This window comes from Meles meles, chromosome 9 (genome assembly GCF_922984935.1).
Source record: "Meles meles chromosome 9, mMelMel3.1 paternal haplotype, whole genome shotgun sequence".
In the NCBI taxonomy this organism is placed as follows: domain Eukaryota; kingdom Metazoa; phylum Chordata; class Mammalia; order Carnivora; family Mustelidae; genus Meles; species Meles meles.
Window position 1 is genome coordinate 40455771 of NC_060074.1, and position 21760 is coordinate 40477530.

Here is a 21760-nt window from a genome sequence, read left to right on the forward strand (position 1 = left end):
AACAAACCATAACCTTAAGAACATCATAAACTTTTCCTAAGACTTCTAGAAAGGTTCTTTGCTTTATGTCGTATTTGCAAATAGTTATTAATCCTAGTGGTATTCCAGTAGGATTTCACCCTGGTGTTCCAATGAGTAATTTTTATTTATTTTTGTTTCAATATCATGTTTTACCTAAAGCAAACCTTACCTTTTGCACGTATACACATTATGTATCTCTCTTTGCCCAGGAAACATTCCTGTTTATCCCATAACTATGTTTCTCTGGTAAGTGAGCAGGTAACCCCAGGGTCTGCAACCAGTGCCTGTTGTTACGTGAAGAGAAAAGTTTCTCTGGGCACCTGAGCCCTAGCCAGTAGTTTCTTCTAGGAAGACAGCCTGGATCTACGCCATCCTCAGCCCCTGAGAGAGAGTGGGCCCAAGACCCAGGCCCCTTTCGCAGGCCCAGCCCCGCAGGTTCCTGAGGCCGAGCTTTTGCCATAGTCCAGGCAGCAGTGTTGTTGTCAACACAGAAACCTACCATCTGGGTAGAGACTGGGGACGGCCCAAATCAGTTTTTTTGGTATCGGAAAATTTGGTTATTGGTTGCCTAGTTAGCAAACGCCAGAGGATGAAAATCATGATGGTGACATGGTGCTGAATGTGGCTCTCCTCTTTCATCATCAGGAACTTTAGGAGCATTTTCGGCCTCTGAATCTTGGGGATCATGACCTCCTGAGGTTGTGATGTACATTTCCTGTTCTCTGTCCTAGCTGGGTCTGTCAGAGATCTTGTTCAGTTTTTGGGTCTGGAGACAAGCTTCCAGTAGGACCCTGATGACAATGGAGTCCTGGACCCTTTCACTTCTCTCTTCTGTCTCCTGGCCACCTCTGGCTCTTCTCTGAAGGAAGAATCTGTGTGAAATCTAACTGCTTCTTCTGAGGCCTGCCCAGGTCAGCTCCAGGATGAGGATGAGACTTTTTCTCTCACTTAAGGTTATCTCCTTCCGTGACAGTCCTGCTCAGTGTCCGTGTTTATGTTCTTTTCCCTTGGATGAAAAGTGACTGCATTTCCCTTTGGCTAAGAAAAGCAGACCCATATGATTTTTCTCTTGTGATACTTCTAGGCTGCTTAAATCCCAAGAACGTTTTCTCCCGACCATTGTTTCTTAGAGCTCAATATCTTCTGTTTCCAGATTCTGAGATCAAATCTTCCCTAAATGGTGATTAGTACAACAAGAAGAGAGTTACGTTTGCTTCAGAAATTGTATTAAACATTAAATACATAGGAATTTCCTATCAACCACAGTTTTCGGAAAATGTTTTGAAATGTCATTTAAAAAATGGTAAATCCACTCACTTCCCACCCCGGAATTCCGTCATTTATAAAACAACATGCTCAAATATCAACGACTGTAAAGTTGGGAAACCTGAAAACACATCAACGAATGAATTCAGGTTCCGGCAGAACATGGTGCTTTACAGCTACTGGCTTGTTTTTCATAGTTCCTGATATTTTCAGAAAAATAAAAATAAATTTGTTCCCTCAAAAAAGGAAAAGATGAAGCCATGTCCAGACCTTTGTGAGAAGGGGGCAGTAGAATTTTGATTTCCGTGTCCTTTTAGACTGAGTGGCCAATGCAGTCACATCAGGTGTGATTCAGGTAGAGGTATTTGGTCAGGACCTATGGTGTCTAAGGCCCAGAGCCTGTGCTAGACTGGCTATTTCTCCCTATGAAATCCCCAAAAGAAATACATGCACAAAGGACAAAGCAAGGCAGAGGAACAGTTCTTTATTGACCCAGGCTTTGACCTAAGCCAGAATGATGACGTCAGTCCAGCTTCCCCTAGGAAGCCTGAGGCTTCTTACATCTTCTCATTCTTGCCAACAGCTGGAATAATCCAACTTTCTCATTTTTATAGTCTAGTTTAAGTTCTGTAAATTGCCTTTTCATAGCATTTGCCTATTGTTCTATCAGGGTTACTGTTCTCTTGTTGGTTTGCAGGAATTTCTTATCTATTCTCTGTAATAATCCCATTTCCATTTTTGGAATTATAAATCTCTTCTCCCATTCTGGCAGTTAGTCATCACATTAACATTGTCTGATGTGTCTTTTATTGAACAAAAGCCCTTAGTTTTAATGTGATAAAAATTAGTCATATACTTTATGGGTTTTTAAGCTTTTCCCTATTCTTAGTTCAAATAGATATTCTCCCATGTAATCTTTTGTTAATGCTACAGTTTTGCCTTTTGCTTAACTTTATAGTGCGTATTCTTTTTTGATTGAGATTATTATCTGTTTTCTCTCTAAATCTATTTCTGATGTTGAACCATCCTAAAAATTTAAGGGTAGCCTCAAAAAAAGAGTTATTTATTTATTTTGGGAGAGCAAGAGAGTGCACAGTGGAAGGAAGGACAGTAGGAAAATTTACTGACCATGGAGATGAATGCAGGGCTCAATCTGAGCCCTGAGGTCATGAGCTGAGCTGAAATCAAGAGTTGGATGCTTTACTGACTGCTTTACCCAGGTGCCCCAACAATTGGGGAAAGTTAAATTTAGACTATATAGTAGATGACATTTTGGAATTACTGTTAATTTTCTTATATATAATAATGGTATTGAAGATATATAAGATAATATCCTTGTTTTTAGGGAATTACTAACCAAAGTGCTTGGGGTGAAGTATCTTGATGTCTTTAACTTACTCTTAATATGGGTTAGAAAAGCAAAAGAAAACCATGTTTGTGCACATGTGTGCATCCCATGGGGGAGAAAGCAGATATAATAAGCAGATATAGTAAAATGTTAACACTTAGTGACTTAACAGGTATTTGTAATATCACTCTTTCAACTTCTTAGTAGACTTAAAAAATCTTTTTAAAAAAATGGGCAAAAAATACCCATATATTACTGAAAGGGAAGAATTGTCATGTTCTACAGCTTAAGTGTGTAGTTGAAGAGCTGTCACTGATCTGCCCCAGGCTTTGGCTCTAAGGTATTCTAGAGTATGAAGTCTTTACTGTTTATTGTTAAGAACTTACATAGTTAGGGGCGCCTGGGTGGCTCAGTGGTTTAAGCCGCTGCCTTCGGCTCAGGTCATGATCTCGGGGTCCTGGGATCGAGCCCCGCATCGGGCTCTCTGCTCGGCAGGGAGCCTGCTTCCCTCTCACTCTCTCTGCCTGCCTCTCTGCCTACTTGTGATCTCTCTCTGTCAAATAAATAAATAAAATCTTAAAAAAAAAAATAAATAAAAACTAACATAGTTAGATCTGCTATTTTCAGTTAGGTGTTTTTCCTAGTAATTAATTTTATTCAAAGAATTACAATTTTATTTTCCATTACAAATACCAGTAATTGCTCAAAGTGTCAGTAAAGAAAATCTTAGATTTTAAGTTATTTGAATAAGAGTAGATTAAGAAAAATCCTTGGAAAAAGTAATGAAACCTTTAAATATTTTTGCAAAACTTATTGTTCTTATGAATGCACTATAAATGTCAAACAGAATGAGACTATAGCATATAATTTTTTAAAAATTATGTAAAAATCAAAAAAAGTAATAAAATAAAATTATGTAAAAATCCTGTTGTTCTCATCTTTGTTCTCCATAGTATATGCTCCCATCGATGACCCCAACTTTGTAACATGTTTTTATTTTTATAAAATAAAGGTAATTTTTCCCACCATGATCTATAAAATTTGGTTCCCACTTTTTTCCTTTTTATTTTTTCAAAGATTTTGTTTATTTATTTGACATAGATAACATCGTGAGAGGGAACACAAGCAGGGGAAGTGGAGAGGGAGAAACAGGCTTTCCGCTGAGCAGGGAGCCCCATCCCAGGACCTGGCATCATGACCTGAGCGGAAGGCAGAGGCTTAATGACTGAGCCACCCACTGCCCCTGGTTCCCACTTTAAAGTAAATTTACTCAGGTTAATTTACCTGGGTGGCTCAGTCAATTAAGTATCTGATTTAGGTTTGGTCATGATCTTGATGTCCTGGGATTCAGCCTCTCCTTAGGCTCCCTGCTCAGTGGGAAGTCTGCTTACCCTCTCCTTCTGCCTCCCCTGTGTGTGTACTCTCTCAAATAAATAAATAAATACAATCTTTTAAAAGATTATTGAAGACTCCAAAGTGCTTTTGTGCATGTGGGTTATATCTATGAACATTTCTTTTAAAATTAAAATTAAGAAAACTTGAAAGTATTATTGCAAAATAAGTATACTTATTTCTAGTTGTGTTTCTGGGTACATTTAGGGAAAATTTCAGATTTCAAAATGATTTATTCAGTGTTAATGAAATTATAATAGATATAATCCCGGTTGGAATACTGAGAAAAAAGTGGAATTAACCTCTAAAATGTACTTGTTTATATTTTAAATCTAATATCTTAGAAAATTCTAGAAAACACAAGAATATATCAGCACAAATTCAATTAGTCAGTAGAGCAGGGGTCAGCAAAGGTATTCTGTAGAGGGCCATACAGTAAATATTTTCAGTGTTGTGGGCCACACACAGAGGCATAACACAAATGGACATGGGGGTTTTGGCCTGCTGTCCAGCTTAGTTTGCAAATCCCTACTTTACACCCATGAGAGAGTAAGAGTGAAAACAACAAATAACATCTTAGAATTATTTTGAGAAGAATCTTAATCTTATGGTCCCTCCGACAGGGTCTCAAACCACGTGTGGAGAGCCACTGGTTTAAACTATTGAAACTGATAGTTGCTGAACAGGATTTTAGTGTGTTTTAATTATTTTTTACTATTAGGAAATTCAACAGTTAGTTCCTTGCTTTAAAGTGGTTATTGGATTGTTTTTGTCTCCCTTTTTTTGGTCCCGTGGGGTGCTAATTATAATAATGCAGGCTAAAATCTATCGCCTCAATCCCTTTCTCAGCTGTGGGGTGTTTTGGGGGGACGGTTTGTGCCCTGTTTTGCTGTTTTGACGGTAGCCTGGTCTATGTACATCTTAATTTATCCAGCCTATTCACATGTGAATTATAGAATCTTAGATCCTCTTAATATGTCTAATAGTTTGTATGTATCATTATCTTGCACATTTCTTACTAGAAAAAAACTTGAGTATTTTGTGGTTTTTGATATTAATTTGAAAGGAAATTTTTTCTATCATTTTCCTCCAGGTAATTATTGATAAATTAAAAACTGTTGTTGGGGCGCCTGGGTGGCTCAGTGGGTTAAAGCCTCTGCCTTCTGCTCAGGTCATGATCCCAGGGTCCTGGGATGGAGGAGCCCCGCATCGGGCTCTCTGCTCCGCAGGGAGCCGGCTTCCTCCTCTCTCTCTGCCTGCCTCTCTGCCTACTTATGATCTCTCTCTGTCAGATAAATAAATAAAATCTTTTAAAAAGAAAACAAAACCTGTTGGGGTTGCTTTAGTGTATTTTTTAAACTGGAAACCTTAATGAGTGCTCTTATTATTTCTAATAATCTTTTAGTTGCTTGTTTTGATTTTACATCTTTGAATTTTCACCTTCCTTCCTAATTTTGTGCTGCTTACTTATTGCCTCATTTCACTGGCCATTGCTTTAAGAACTATATTACATAATAGTGGTGATTGCCTTCTTCTGGACTTTAATGGAAATGCTTTCAGTAATAAACCCTCAAGTACAGTGCTGGTTGTTGGCTTGAGACCAAGTTAACCAACTGTCCTCTTTCTTTTTTACTAAAAGTTTCTATTGGAAATGGATGTTGACTTTTTTCTTTTTCAAGTGCCTTTGAGCTTCTTTCCCTTTGGCTTATTTACATGGTAACATAAAACACTGAATAAATCTTGCATCCCTCATGCGACCATGCCCCTCATTTGGTCATGATATATAGCATGTTTTCACATGTGACTCAATTCTGTTTGGTAATAATTTATTTATAATATTGGGGGCTTTGTGTAAAATGTGAGATTGGTGTGTGGTTTCTTTTTATTGTGCTCTTTTTGTTGTTTTCGTATCAAGTTCTATTAACTTGGTAGGAAGAATTGGGGAGTCTTTTTCTTGGTGCTTTGGGGCAGTTAAAACAGCATTGAGAATGATCAAATTTTCTCAATGATTGAAGCATTAAAGAACTCATACTTGAAACATGGGCTAGGGTTTCTTTAGCCGGTAACTTCCTCCATCTCTAATGACCATTGTTTTCTGTAGGAATTTTTTTTCTTTTCTTGGATTGATTTTGATAATTCATGTTTTCAAGGAAAATCATATATTTTAACCACATATTCTGATATATTGGAATATATACATATATATATGTATGTATTACATACATATATATATTTTATATATATATACATATATATATTTTATATATATATACATATATATATTTTATATATATATATACATATATATATAATATATACAAAATCTTTTCAGTTGTTTAATTTTGTCTGGATCTGTTATAGCCTCTTCCAATTTTCCCCTCATTTTGAAATTGCTAGTGCCCTAATTTTTTAAAAAATATTTTATTTATTTATTTCAGAGAGAGAGGGAGATCAGGAGCAGGGAGAAGGTTTGCAGGGAGCCCAATGTGGGACTTGATCCCAGGACCTGGAGTCACAACCTGAGCCAAAGGCAGACGCTTAACTGACTGGGCCACCCAGGTGCCCTGTTTGATTTTTAATAGAAATTTATTTTTTAGTGTTTTTATTTATTGTAAGTAATTTCTATTTTTATCCTTTATTTCTAAGAACTCTCTTTTAGATATGTTAAATCTGAGGTGACCATGCGTAGTTGGAATGCAAGTTAAAGTTCATGAGAGAAGTTTGGGGTGCAAATATAGTTTAAAAGGTCATTTGTCAGTTTCTCTCTATTCTAAGACTTTTTAAAAGGGACTGTCACAGAGAGGGGCCTTCCCATTCTCTTCTAACCCTGAGTTCCCCTTCTTAAAAGCCAGTAAATATCGTTCATCAAATTGTCCCCTGACCTAGGGTCTCTGTAATCAATAGAAGCTCTTATGGGTTAAAACAATTGTGTGTGTGTGTGTGGTAAAATACATAGCATAAAATTTGCCATTTTAAACAGTTTTACATATACAGTTCAGTTGTACTAATTACATTCATGATTTTGTGCAACTGTTACGACTGTACATCCCAAAACTTTTCATCACCCTAAATAGAACTCTAGAACTGTTGAGCTGTGACTCTTATTTCACCCACTGCAGCCCCTGATAACCACTAATCTACTTCCTCTTTATAAATTTGTCTGTTGTAGATACTTCATAAAAGTGGAATCATACAGTATTTTTCCTTTGTGTCTGTCCTATTTCATTAAGCATGTTTTCACAGTTCACTTGTGTTGTAGCTTATATCAGCATGTCATTCCTTTTTGTGACCGAATAGTATTATATTGTGTGTACCACATTTTGTTCATCCATGGATGCATGAATGGTTTCCACCTTTTGGCTATTGAATAGTGACTAATGCTGAAATGAACATTGGCACACAAGCATCTGCATCCCTGTGTTCCATTCATTTGAACATATACCTAGGAGTAGAATCACTAGGTCATCTGGTAATTCTCTATTTAGCTATTTGAGGAATGTGAGGTTTTTGAAAGGATTTTTTTTTGTTATGAAATGCATGGTTACTAGAAGGGTTAACAAAAACAAGAAATCATGATGAATTATAGGAAATATTGAAGTAATAATAATTACATCTGTTCTTTATTGAAATATAACTGGAGCTTGCCCAGTTCTTTTTTTTTTTTTTTAAGATTTTATTTATTTTTTGAGAGGGAGAGAATAAGAGAGAACATGAGAGGAGAGAAGGTCAGAGGGAAAAGCAGCTCCCCATGGAGCTGGGAGCCCGATGCAGGACTCGATCCGGGGACTCTGGAATCATGACCCGAGCTAAGGGCAGTCGCCCAACCAACTGACCCCACCCAGGCACCCTTGCCCAGTTCTTTCATGTCCTTTTTACTTCCTCTTCCCATTTAGTATCATGAAATCACTCCTACCTACATGCCTGGTTTCTCTTTGATGCCTCAGCAGGCCTAGGGGGCTTGGGTTTCAGAACATTACAAGTAATTTATTTTATAATCTGTACTCTGCCCCAGTCTATCCCTTTCTTACAGCACCTGGAATAGGAAAGCCTGTCAGCTTTCTTGCCATTTTAACACAAAATTATTGCAATAGAAATTTAAATAAAAGAAAATAATCTATAATAAACTTTGTTCATGCTTTTATATGAAAATAGGAGTTTCCATGACTCTAGCATGCCCTTCTCAGTGGAGGTGAGTGAAGATTGAAGGTCTCTGGAGTCCCCTTCCCCATGGCTCTTCTAGCACCCTTTTCAGTATGGTGCCCCTGATTCTCTTGCTTGCTGTCCACTTCTAACTTTATTCCTGGCTCCCTGGATTATTTAATAATCCACTTTTCTTGGGCTTACTGGTCATGAAAAGGGAACATCAACAGCTTTTCACGATGGTGTCATTTTCTCCTAATTTCTTATCCCTTGTTCACTAGATTTCAGTTACCTTGGAATCCCTCTCTTCCCAGTGCATCCATGCATCCTCTTCTCTGGTACTTTCTAGGTCAGGCCATTCCATGCTAGTAACAAGTGTTGGATCTGTTTATAGTCACATTGTCATTGAAGTTGTAGAATTCTGGACCTGCATGGGGTCTACAAGATCATGTGCTGTTCTTGACATGTGATAGTCTACCCCTAGGGTCTTTTGGTGGAGCACTTCACATTAATCATAAATATTGCATAGCACTGAATGAAAATAGTAAATTTGCTTTCAGTAAGACTGTGAGATCAACTTCACTTTTGTTACAAATGATACAAGCCTACTACGGTAACAGTGACTTTTCTCACTAATCAGAAGCTCTAATTAATAGCTATATGTTTTCGATTAAAACAACAACAACAGAATAGCAGATTAATTTTCAATGCAGTTAAGTTACTAAAAATAGATCCTGGGCAAAAATTAATTTTTAAAAATGTGCTATAAAAAATCTGTTGTGATTAAAAAGTTAGAAACAACTGATCTAGTTCATTCCTTTTGTTTTACAGACGAGGAAACTGAGGCTCAGAGAAGTTACTTGGCTTGTCCAGTGTCCCACAGGAAGTTAGTGAGTTCATAAAAGAAAAATACCTTGTATTTACAGTAACAACAGACAATTTCTAAATATGCATCATATTATTTAAAGAGCAAATCGTACCAGATCAATTGAATTTCTTTCTATAAGAATATGTTAGGCATTGTTTATTGCCCCCCAATGTCTATTTCCCCTTTTCCCTTTCCCATATGTGCCTAGATTTTCATCTGCTCCTTCCCCAGATCCTTGTACTTCAGGTGAAGTTGACCCCAGCTGCCAAGCTGAGTCCTGGTTGCCTTGTACCAGTTGCTTGGTATGATTGCTTACCTTATGCTAACTGAACTTTCTGAAGAATTAGAACTGTTCTAATCTGTGCTGTCCAAAACCGTAGCCACCAGCCACCTGTGGTTGTTGAGTGTTTGACATAGGGCTACTGTGACCAAGAAACTGAATTTTAAATTGTATTTAACTTAAATTAATTTTACTTTAAACAGCTATGTATGATTCGTGGCTACTGTATTAGACATTGTAGCTTCGTACCATTCCTCTTCCCATAGGCATATGACCTTAGCAGTCTAATTGGAGTGATTCCTGCGTGCAGTTCTGGGTTGTAAGTAGTTTCCTGATGGATATCAACAGGAAACATTTATCTCTAATTGCTCCTGACAGCTGTTCTATGACTTGCTATTCGTGTTGTGAATAGAAGAATGGAGAACAGGAAAAAATCTGGGCCCCTCCTGCCATTAGTGGGCCTTAGATCGACTGACCCTGAAGCCTGCCTGCCTTTCCTCTGGACTTCCAGGCACATGAGCTACTGAGTCACTTTTAATATATATAAGTTGGTTTGTGTTGAATGTTTTGTCATTTCAACCAAAAATATCCAAGCAAATATGGAGGGCATTACATGCCAGTGTTACGCTCTTTGCTGGAAAAGAAAGATGATCAAAGAGTAAAAATCTAGATGCTTGTTCTTCAGGTGAACTTAGTCTATAAGAGGAGTTACAGTAACAGATATGTGTTCTGGGTCTTGCCTGGGAATGGAAATTGCTTTCCCTAAAGTGGGAACTATGGTCTGCCCCTGTCCTCAGGGCCTTGGTTAGACCATGAGTAGACTCCTGGCCCCAAAATCTTCCAACCCGTTGACTGGCCAGTGACCAATGAGATTTTTTTTTTCTCCACAGTTTAAGGACTCGGGGGCTAAAAATGTGACATGGAATGATGTCTAGAGACACTTGGAAACAGAGGCTGCTAGTAATCACAGACAATGCACATAGAGAAAAGGAACAGATGTGCGGAGAGAGGGAAGGGTCCATTCAGAGGGGGAAGGGCAGAAGGTGAAAGGAGGAGGGAAGATGAGGGCGAGGAAAAAAAAAAGTTTATTCTCTGGGCCATGAAGTCTGGTTTGCCAGGTGAAGAAGGGTAAATAATACTCTTGGTACAAACAAGGGCACAGAAGTGGATGATAGGTAGAGTAATATCTACAGTGTAAATAGAGCACTTCCCAGTGGGAAGTCTAGAGAGGAAGCTGGAAAAATAGGTCCTGGTGGGGTTTTGCCCAGTTATCTGTGGCCACGAAGAGACTGCGGTAGTGGGAGTCATGCAAGGTTGTTAAGGAAAGGAGACTTTTAGGAAGAGGGGAGAAATTGGGGCATGGCATGGGACTAGTTAAGACTAGAGGCACTTGAAGACCTGAGCAGTGCAGCTGGAGTGCAGAAGAAAGGATTGGTTACCAAGATATTTCAGAACTAGAATTGGCAGAGTTGGATGGCAGATCAGATATGGGACTTGAAGCAGAGGAGCATGCAGGAATGAGAGTAACTTGATATGTAGTTTAGTAACTCCATGAGTATTTACATTCTTTTTTTTTTTTTTTTTTTATGGTTGGTTATTTCTTTTTTTTTTTTTTTAACTTTTTTTTTCCCTTTTTATTAATTTTTTCAGCGTAACAGTATTCATTCTTTTTGCACAACACCCAGTGCTCCATGCAAAACGTGCCCCCCCATCACCCACCACCTGTTCCCCCAACCTCCCACCCCTGACCCTTCAAAACCCTCAGGTTGTTTTTCAGAGTCCATAGTCTCTTATGGTTCGCCTCCCCTCCCCAATGTCCATAGCCCGCTCCCCCTCTCCCAATCCCACCTCCCCCCAGCAACCCCTAGTTTGTTTTGTGAGATTAAGAGTCATTTATGGTTTGTCTCCCTCCCAATCCCATCTTGTTTCATGCCAACAGACACATGAAAAAGTGCTCCACATCACTCGCCATCAGGGAAATACAAATCAAAACCACAATGAGATATCACCTCACACCAGTCAGAATGGCTAAAATTAACAAGTCAGGAAATGACAGATGCTGGCGAGGATGTGGAGAAAGGGGAACCCTCCTCCACTGTTGGTGGGAATGCAAGCTGGTCCAACCACTCTGGAAAACAGCATGGAGGTTCCTCAAAATGTTGAAAATAGAACTACCCTATGACCCAGCAATTGCACTACTGGGTATTTACCCTAAAGATACAAACATAGTGATCCGAAGGGGCACGTGTACCCGAATGTTTATAGCAGCAATGTCTACAATAGCCAGACTATGGAAAGAACCTAGATGTCCATCAACAGATGAATGGATCAAGAAGATGTGGTATATATACACAATGGAATACTATGCAGCCATCAAAAGAAATGAAATCTTGCCATTTGCGACGACGTGGATGGAACTAGAGCATATCATGCTTAGTGAAATAAGTCAATCGGAGAAAGACAACTATCATATGATCTCCCTGATATGAGGACATGGAGAAGCAACATGGGGGGGTAGGGGGATAGGAGAAGAGTATTTACATTCTTAAATGAGAAAAAAAACAAGACCAGTGGTGAGAGGGACTATGAATTCAGCTTCTGATCACATGTTGAATTTGAGTTATGGGAGGGTCATTCAGTTCATGACACCCAGTAGGCATCTGGAAATAGAACTGTAGACCCAGAGGAGGGATGGTGAGAATTACAGATCTGACCAATGTCATCAGTTGGAGCTGTGGGAAATTGATGAGGTTATCAAGTAGATGGCCCACAGATGGAATTTACCCAGAAGTAGTCATTGTCTTATAAAACCAAGGCACAAGCTGGTAAATAAGGGAAACCCAGGGATAGGATTGGGGGTTGGGAAGTAACTGATAAAGATTTTGAGAGTTTTGTAGAAGACCTAACAGAAAATTGTATGGAACTAAGAGGGAAGTGATGAGTATTTTCAAGAAATAAAGGGATGTTTCTCTTTTCTTAGCAGTTATCAAATGATTAAGATGATTTTCATTTAAAAAGACAATTCTCACAATTATTTACAATCAGCCTTCAGTCAAGGAGGCCCTCTTTCTCTTTTTTGCATTGAATTGAAAGTGAATTGAAAGAGAAAAGTTCAGTTTGTTATTCATTGAACTTGGAAACTAAAAATCAGCTGTAGATGGGGACAGTTTTCATCTCCACTTCCCTCTACCTGGGACTCTGGACATGATTATCTGTGAAGTTTTCTGGTCTTTAGATTCTAAGGGAAGGCTCAGTCAATTCGATCTTCCCGTCTTCCCTTTGGCCAAGCATCGTATTTAACCTGCTACCTAAGGTTTCTGATATTTTTTTTCTTCTGGTAGAAACCCTTTCATTGACACTACAGAGGATTACTTGCCTACAAGGTCCATCTTCCTGGCATTGATTTCCCCTTTGGGTCACTCTAAATAATGTCCTTTCTCTCCTGAGAATTACCAACTAGGTTTTTCTAAGTCATGCAGCAACATGTCAGGGAATCTTTACTTAATAGAGCAGTGGTGACTGCAACCTTTTGAGATTTACAAAAAGCTGTTGAAGATTCTAACTAACCCTACGGGAAAACAAAACAAAACAAAATTGGGTCATGTGGCTCTGGATGGGGAGAGAGAACTGACAGCTGTCCTACTCTGGGTATAGAATATCCACCATTAAGGACAGATCTTATTAAACATTTTATAGGAGAAAATTGTGCCTGGTTTTCAGATACTGCTTTAAGAAAAAAAAAAAAAGTCAAACATGAATGAGTCACCCCATCCCTGTAAGTGGAAGCAGCCCCCCCACCCTTGCATATCCTTTCACTAGCCCTGGAGTGAAAGCTCAGCTACACAGTGAAGTCTCTCATCTCTGCTCCCAGTTAGCTGATCCCTCTTTGCCCAGTCCCCTCAACTCTGATTCATTTGCTTGAGCCAGAAGCCACAGTAACTTATGAACTTGGTGGGCATGGCCTAGGCCCTGACACTGTTTTTGATCCTCCTATTTCAAAGCACCTTTAGTAGCAGGTGGGCTTACTCTGGTACACTGGGGCCAGGATCCAAACCTGTTTAGTGAGGCCTGTTTGCATCTCTTACCAGGAAAGGGGGGATCCAACAAAATCTGGCAACACTCATAGTAGGGAGAAAAAGGTCCTGAAGAAGAGCTTTTCCTAGTCATTCTTGCCTACTAGTGCTTCATTTTCCTTTTTATAAACACACACACACACACACACACCCCTCTTCATCATAAATACCGGTCTCGACTTCTTCATAGATTCTTTCATAAATCAAATGAGGTAATGGTAGGGAAAGAATCTCAAAAAGATGAAAGCATAGCATCCCTTTATAGGCATTTCCAAATCATTTTTTTTTTTTTTTGAAGACTGTTGCCTCTTGGAACAATACTTGTCCAATGAATCTTCCTGTGGAGGTTCTCAGACCACATCTGTGATGAGCTCTGATAGCTCTCTTTGGCAGTTTGTGCCCACCAGGGTTCTCCTGCCTGCCTCTCCAGCTTATGTTCTGGCACCTACCCATCCAGACCTTAGAACCAGCCAAGCTGGGCTTCATAGTGTAGGAGTATCACTCCTAAACACTCCTTGTGCTTTTCTGCCTTCGAGCGTCTGAGCCTCCTCTTTTCTGCCATGAATGCTGCTTAATTACTCATCTCCTGTGAAAATCATCCCTTTGGTCTTCAAATGTCATTTGTCATTTTACATGTGTATTAATTATCTTTTGCTGTGTAACAAATTGCCACAAACTTAGTGGCTTAAAGTAACACTTGCATTTTTTGTGGGTCAGCGTAGCATAAAAAGAAGTATATATTTGGCCTCTGCCCCCAGTTTTTGACTCGGAGCTCCTAAAACCCTGGGAATTTCCTTAGCGATAGAGGTGCTAGGAGTATCTTTTGTTCTAATATTTGGTCTGACCCTGGTTCATGACACAGAGCTCCTAAAACCCCTGTAATTTCCTGAATGGTGGGGGTGATGGGAATGTCTTCCATAGCTCGTAAATCCCTTGGCTCTTGCCGGGTGATTGGAGCATCTGTTGGTGTGTGGACCCCTGGATAGCTTCAGGATGGAGGCTGGCTACCTAGAAAACCAAGCCATGATTAGAAACTTGACATTTTCAGCCCCACCTGCCATCCCCCAAGCAGGGGAGAAGGGCTGAAGATTGAGTACCAGTTGATCATGCCTATGTGATGAAGCCCTCAGAAAAGGTTCAGGACAGCAGGGTTTGGGTTGGTGAGTGGAAGAGTGGGGCACCCCACTGCGCAGGAACAAGAGCTCCTGCATATGGGATCCTTCAGGACCTTGCCCTATATAGCTCTTCATCCCGGCTGTTCATCTGTATCCTTTGTTAACGTTTTTTGCACTAAACCAGTAAGTGTACATCCAGTGTTGCCATGAGTTCTGTAAGCCATTACAGCAAATTATTGAACCTGAGGAGGGAGGATCATGGGAACTTCTCTCCCCAATACGTAGCCAACTCAGAAGTGTGGGTAACCTCAAAACCCACTATGTACATGAAGTTGGGGGCAGTCTCGTGGGATTGACCTGTGAGGTCTGTGCTAAGCCTAGGTAGGTAGCGTGAGAATTGAATTAAATTATAGGACAGCCAGAGAGTTAGGGAATTGCTTGGTGCAGAAAACCCATGCATTTGGTGTCCAAGGTGTTGTGAGGAAACAAGGCTCTCCTTGAGTCAGGAATCTGGGCATGGCTCGGATCTGTCCTCTGCTTCAGAGTTTCTCACAAGGCTGTAATCAAGGTGTCAGTCATCTGAAGGCTACGCTTATGTGGTTGTTGGCTGTATTCAATTCCTTGTGGGCTCTTGGGCTGAGGCCAGAGGCCGCCCTTAGCTGCTTGCTGCATGGGCCTCTCTCTGTGGCAGCTGTCTTCACTGGATCCAGTAATGGAGAGAGTCTGCTAACAGGGTGGGAGATATGTCTTATGTAATCTAATCACAGAAGTGACATTCCTTCATTTTGGCCATATTCTGTTGTTAGAAGCAAGACACGGGCCCTTCCTATACTTGAAGGGAGGGGGTTATCCAGGGGTGTGAGTCCAGTAGGTGTAAGGATCAGTGGGGGGCCATATTAGATACTGCTTATCGAAAGAGGTTTCCTCATTTTTTTTTTCCAGCTAAATATGTGATCTTTCTCTTCTGTGACTCTTCTTCATAGCTACTTTTTTTTTTCCAATTTATATTCCATCATGAATCTTATTATGGTTGAATATTTTCTTTTCTTCCCTCACATAACTGTTTTTGCTCATCTTTCATCCACTTGCAACTCTGAGAACAGAGTCTCGTATTCAGCAAAAGTTCTGCAGAAGACTCCCATTTTTTCCTTCTTTGAAGCTAAAGAAGGACGAAAGTTGCTCTCTTGCTTAGCACCAGAGTCCTTTCTGTCCACAGCAGCCACATAGGAGCCATTGTAAAACCTTCAGATTCACCAGTTGGGCATCAAAAGCAGTGACTCACTCATGTCTATATAACCTGGCTGGAGTGACCCACACGAGTCTGATTTGCATTTAGAGTTAGAGCTTGTTACCTTATTAAGGAGAAACAATTTTCCATCAGAGATGCTTTATGCATTAGCTGTTTTCGAGTGGTGCATTGTTCTGCTTCCCAGGGGGCCCGGTGGATCTCAGATAACTATGCAGTCTATAAAAATCAACTTCTTCAAACTGTCTGTTTTCTTTTGCCTCTTAATAATCACTTTGTGGTCCTGCTTTTTTAGGTCACAGTGAACTGATAAAGAAGACTGGCTCTTGGAAGGGCAGCATTTTAATTCTGTCCCCTTTTCCCAACAATGGGCTGGACCTTATTATTCCTGTTGGAGATGTTCAGTAGGGTGTGCTTTAAGAGGCTTGGTACATAAGAGAGAGAGGATATAGGTTTGATATATGTGGAATTGAAGACTCAGAACACAACAAAACTCATCTAATCTAGCTTCCCATGCTTTGAGGCCAGTCTCCACTCAACCCTCCAATAGCTTAGCATCTTTTTCATTTTTTGAAGTTTTTAAAAAAAATTAACATACAATGTATTATTTGTTTCAGGGGTACAGGTTTGTGAATCTTCAGTCTTACACGATTCACAGCACTCATGATAGCACATACCTTCCCCAGTGTCCATCCACCAACCACCCCATCCCTCCCACCCTCCTCCTCTCCAGCAACCTTCAGTTTATTCCTGAGATTAAGAGTCTCTTATGCTTTGTCTCTCTCTCTGGTTTCGTCTTGTTTCATTTATCCCTCCCTTCCCTTATGATCCTCTGTCTTGTTTCTCAAATTCCTCATATCAGGGAGCATATAATTGTCTTTCTCTGATTGACTTACTTTGCTTAGCATAATACCCTCTAGTTCCATCCATGTTGTTGCAAATGGCAAGATTTCGGGTTTTTTGATGGGTGCATCATTCATATATGTGTATCTCACATTTTCTTTATCCATTCATCTGTTGATGGACATCTAGGCTCTTTCCATAGTTTGGCTATTGTAGACATTGCTGCTATAAACATTGGGGTTCAGGTACCCCTTCAGATCACTACATTTGTATCTTTAGGGTAAATACCTAGTAGTGCAATTGCTTGGTCATTGGGTAGCTCTATTTTCAACTTTTTGAGGAACCTCCATACTGTTTTCCAGAGTGGCTGCATCAGCTTGCATTCCCACCAACAATGTAGGAGGGTTCCCCTTTCTCCATATCCTCACCAACACCTGTTGGCGATTTCCTGATTTCCTGACTTAGCCATTCTGACTGGTGTGAGGTGGTAACTCACTGTGGTTTCGATTTGTATTTCCCTGATGCCAAGTGATATTGAGCACTTTTTCATGTGTCTCTTGGCCATTTAGATGTCTTCTTTGGAGAAGTGTCTGTTCATGTCTTCTGCCCATTTTTTATTGGATTATTTGTTCTGTGGGTGTTGAGTTTGATAAGTTCTTTATAGATTTTGGATACTAGCCCTTTATCTGATAAGACATTTGCAAATATATTCTCCTATTCTGTCAGTTGTCTTTTGGCTTTGTTGACTGTTTTCTTTGCTGTGCAAAAGCTTTTGATCTTGATGAAGTCCCAATAGTTCATTTTTGCCCTTGCTTCTCTTGCCTTTGGCAATGTTTCTAGGAAGAAGTTGCTGAGGTCGAAGAGATTGCTGCCTGTGTTCTCCTCAAGGATGTTGATGGATTTCTGCCTCACACTGAGGTCTTTCATCCATTTTGGTCTATTTTTGTGTATGGTGTAAGGAAATGGTCCAGTTTCATTCTTCTGCATGCGGCTGTCCAATTTTCCCAACACCATTTGTTGAAGAGACTGATTTTTTTCCATTGGACATTCTTTACTGTTTTGTCGAAGATTAGTTGGCCGTGGAGTTGAGGGTCCATTTCTGGGCCCTGTTCTGTTCCATTGATCTGTGTGTCTGTTTTTGTGCCAGTACCAAACTGTCTTGATGATTGCAGCTTTGTAATAGAGCTTGAAGTCTGGAATTGTGATGCTGCCAGCTTTGGTTTTCCATTTTTTGAAGTTTTGATGGATAGCTAGTCTTGAGAAGTCTGGTAAAGAAACACTGGTTTGATTTTAGTAAACACTGTGTTCTGGTGTTGAAATAATCACATCATAATAAGATTTAAAGGTTGGCCCCTTTAAGAAAAACTCCAATGAAAGTCAGCTTAAACTTGGAGGAATCATCCGTCTGCTGGGAAAGATGCAGAATTAGTAAGTTAAAGCCAGCTACATTATGTGCCTACATTTTGGGTCTTTGGGGAGCCATGAGGCTAAAAGCCAATTAAAGCTTTAGTAGAGAGAAATTTAAAAGTGGTTTCTCCTGGGCAAGAGAAAGATTTGGAGCAGAGAGTGTGAGAAAAGCAGGAGAGTGTTGATGATGTAATTAATACAGTTAACAGCTGGGAATGGGAATCAGTGCAGAGCCCCATCTGAGAAGATGACTCTGTGAGAAACTCAAGTTTGGGCCTGAAAGCTACACTATCTAGGTTTCGGCTTCAAATCAGGAACCTGAAGGCATCTCTGCATGGTCAGCCTGGTGAGGAGGGTGGCCATACCTGCCACAATGAGTATGCAGATTCGAACAATATAGAAAAATTGGTAGCAAAGGGATTTTTCCTCTTACTGCTTGAGTATTAACTCTTTTCATCCCTTTATTCATCCTTTTCTCTTAATATGTCATGTCCTCCTTTCCCCAGTCTATATCCATTTGTCTACTCTCAGACACTGTTATCTAACTGATATTCCCAACCTCTGCCCAGAGATGTAGAGCCTTATCTCCAGCCTGCATAGAGGACATTATCATATTTGTATCTCATTGTCATCCCAAACTCAAAATTTGCCCCAAACAGAGTGATTGACTTCTCTCATTATCTTATCACTCAGCCAGATCTCTCAGAAATCCTGTTTTCTTTTCCATTCTTACTTTGTCAAACCTGTTAGGATCCTGAAGGCTGTGTGGCATCATGGGAAGGGCATGAGGTGCCCACATACATGAGGCTGGCACCCATGGGCAAGCCTGTTACTTGATCTTTATAAGCCTCATTTCTCCTATCTCTCTGATCGGGTAATTGGCATGATAATACCTGCCTACCTCATTGGATTATTGGAGAATATAAAATGTGGTTGTTATGTAAATCATGTAACACAGTGCCGGATGTGTGCAGTAGGTGCTCAATAACTAGTTCATAGTTTTATTTTGAATGTACAGAGCACAGTGCCTGGCATGTTCAGGGCCACTGTTTGAAGATGCCACTTGCATTTGATCCTCCCCAGAATTGTGTTTCCCAGCTTGGAATGTAGTGGGTATCCTCCTCTAGCTCTTCTCAACAGATGAGTTTAGCTTGTAGGTTTCAGAGAAAAGCTGCTCTACCCCGCGCTCCATGGTCCCCCTCAGCTTTCAGCCACCACGTTCACAAATGACTTACGCCTAGACTCATCCCCTCCCTAATTTGTTTTCCTACGGAGAAAGTGGCATCTCTGTCCTTCTGCCCAAGGCTAATCTTTACCCCTGGGTTCTGATACCATCCCTTCCTGCCCAGGGCCCCCTCCCAGTCCTAATTGTGCCGCCTTCAGCCACACCTCCTGTAGTGGTTCTTTCCCATCAGCAATTAACCATGACCAAGCCTCCCTTATCTTAAAAAAATAAAATAACAACTACATGTCGTGAGTTCTCTGTACCCCTCCAGCTACCACCCTGTATTATTCCAGTCCTGCCTAGTCAGACTTCCGGAGCCTAGTCCACACCCTCGTTTCCTCCATTTACCTTTCATTCCGTTCCCCATGCGTTGCATTCGGACTTCACTGTGTTTCCTTCTTTCAAATGAGTCTTCAGTAAGGTTGCCTGTGACCTTGTTATTACTAAGGCCACTCTGCTGACCATGTTGAAATGCTTGTTTTATAGTTTTTTGGTTTGTTTGTTTTTTTTGTTTTTGTTTTTGTTTGTTTTGGTTGACTCACTCCACATTAGCCTGATTTTTCTCCTACTTTCCTAACTGTACCTCAGTTTCCTTGTAGTCTTTTCTGCTTCTGCTTTCTTAAATACTGGTGTTTCTCCCTGCTTTGACTCTTCTAATTCAAAACTTTCTCTGAGGAGGCCAGTCCACTCATCCATTTGCCCTCTGTACACAGGTGACATCCTCATTTCCGTCTCTAGCCCAGACTTCTCTCTTAAGCATCAGATCACCTCAGACTCACCAAGTCCTACTAGAACTTAGATTGCCTCCTGGTTGCCTGGAGATGCTCTTCCTGTGGTGGCTCACTGCCTGTTTGTCTATAGTGTGGCTCTCACACTTCAGTGTGAGTCAGAATCAGAACCCCCTGGGAAGCTTGTTCCAACAGACTGCTGCCCCCCCCCCCCAGAAGTCCTGAGTCCCTCCATCTGGGGGTGGGGCCTGAGAACTTGCACTTCTGGGAGTTCCCAGGTGATGCTGTTGCTGCTGGTCAGAGAACTCTGAGAACTTCAATTTAAGGAATTGATGCGGGTTTCCCTATTCCTTACTCTCCCCTATGACCTCCATCCTTTCCCTTCCATTAGCATTCACATAATCTTGTCAGTCTAGCCTTTTAACTACCTCTCTAGTATGATTCAAGCATTAAAAGCTAACTGGCTTTTCTTTCTTTTTTTCTTTTTTTCATAGATTTTATTATTTGAGAGAGAGAGAGAGAGAGAGAGAGAGAATGAGCAGTGGGGAGAGGCAGAAGGAGAGGGAGAAGTAGACTCCCTGCTGAGCAGGAAGCCCATTGTGGAGCTCCATCCCAGAACCCTGGGATCCAGACCTGGGCTGAAGGTAGACACTTAACTGACTGAGCCACCCAGGCACCCCTCTAAGTGAATTTTCTGTCTCCTGTCTCACTTCTAAATCTACTCTGAACACAGCCAGTGTGAACTTCTTAAAGCATAAGTCCTGTTAGTCTCCTGCCTACTTTCTTCTATAGCTTTGCATTGCCTTTGGAGAAGTCCAGACTTCCTGATGTTGACCTGGCCCCTGCCTGCCTCTCTCGCAACAGCTCGTTTCTTCTTACTTCACATAGAAAGCACCAAGCATTCAGAAGAGTGATGAGTACTTTAAATATACATTATATAGCAGTCATTGAGTGCCTCCTGTGTTCTAGCCACTGTTGCACTTTTACACACATTAACTCCATTTAATTTTCCCATTAACCCTGTAAGATTGGTTACATTTTACAGAGGAGGAAATGTGACCCATTTTATAATGTCACCATCGCCCGGAACACCAACCATGTCCAGTCAGTTGTGCCCAGGATGACAAGGTTGTATTCCCTCAAAACTCACTGCAGGAGCTAATAATGATAATAATGATAATGATAATGATATCAACAACAACAATATTAAGAGTATCTAACAGTTTTGGTTATTGTACTTTGTGCCAGGGTACTCCCTGTAAACATAAATCATGTAAACTGTTCCAGATTAACTAGGGAGGAAATTCACATGGAAGGAATAACTTGTGTCAAAATCACATAATTCAAGGTCACAGGACCGAGGTTTAAATTTAGGTCTTGTGACTTCAAAGCTTATGCATTTAACTACTTTATCTTTCCTATGGGTGGAAGCAGTGGAATTGTATTGAGAGCTGTTTATTATTTGGCATCTTGTAAAATTTAAAAATTTTCAATGTCTATAACTGAATTATAAAATTTTTGGCAACCCTCTCCTCGTCATTGGAACCCACCCACACGTACCTGTCTTTCTTCCAGATCTTATCATACTGTGGTGGTTGGACTTAGAGTCGTGCTGGGTTCTGACACCCCCTCTACTAAACACCTCCTTGGATAAACCTTGGGATAAGTTCCTTTACCTCTAAAAATCAAAATAGTAATACTTCCTTCATGGGGTTGCTGAGAAAAATAAATGTGAGAGTACCCACCTCTTCTCTCTATCCCTTGTGCTTTTGCCTTATGTAACATTGAGCATTGTTATAGTGCTCTGT

At 40.4% G+C, this 21760-nt stretch overlaps 1 protein-coding gene across 1 annotated transcript in view; it reads left to right on the forward strand.

Moving 5' to 3' along the window:
- The window catches only part of DIS3L2 (DIS3 like 3'-5' exoribonuclease 2), a 367036-nt gene that overhangs the window by 142893 nt on the left and 202383 nt on the right, over positions 1 to 21760 (forward strand). The window lies entirely within an intron of this gene.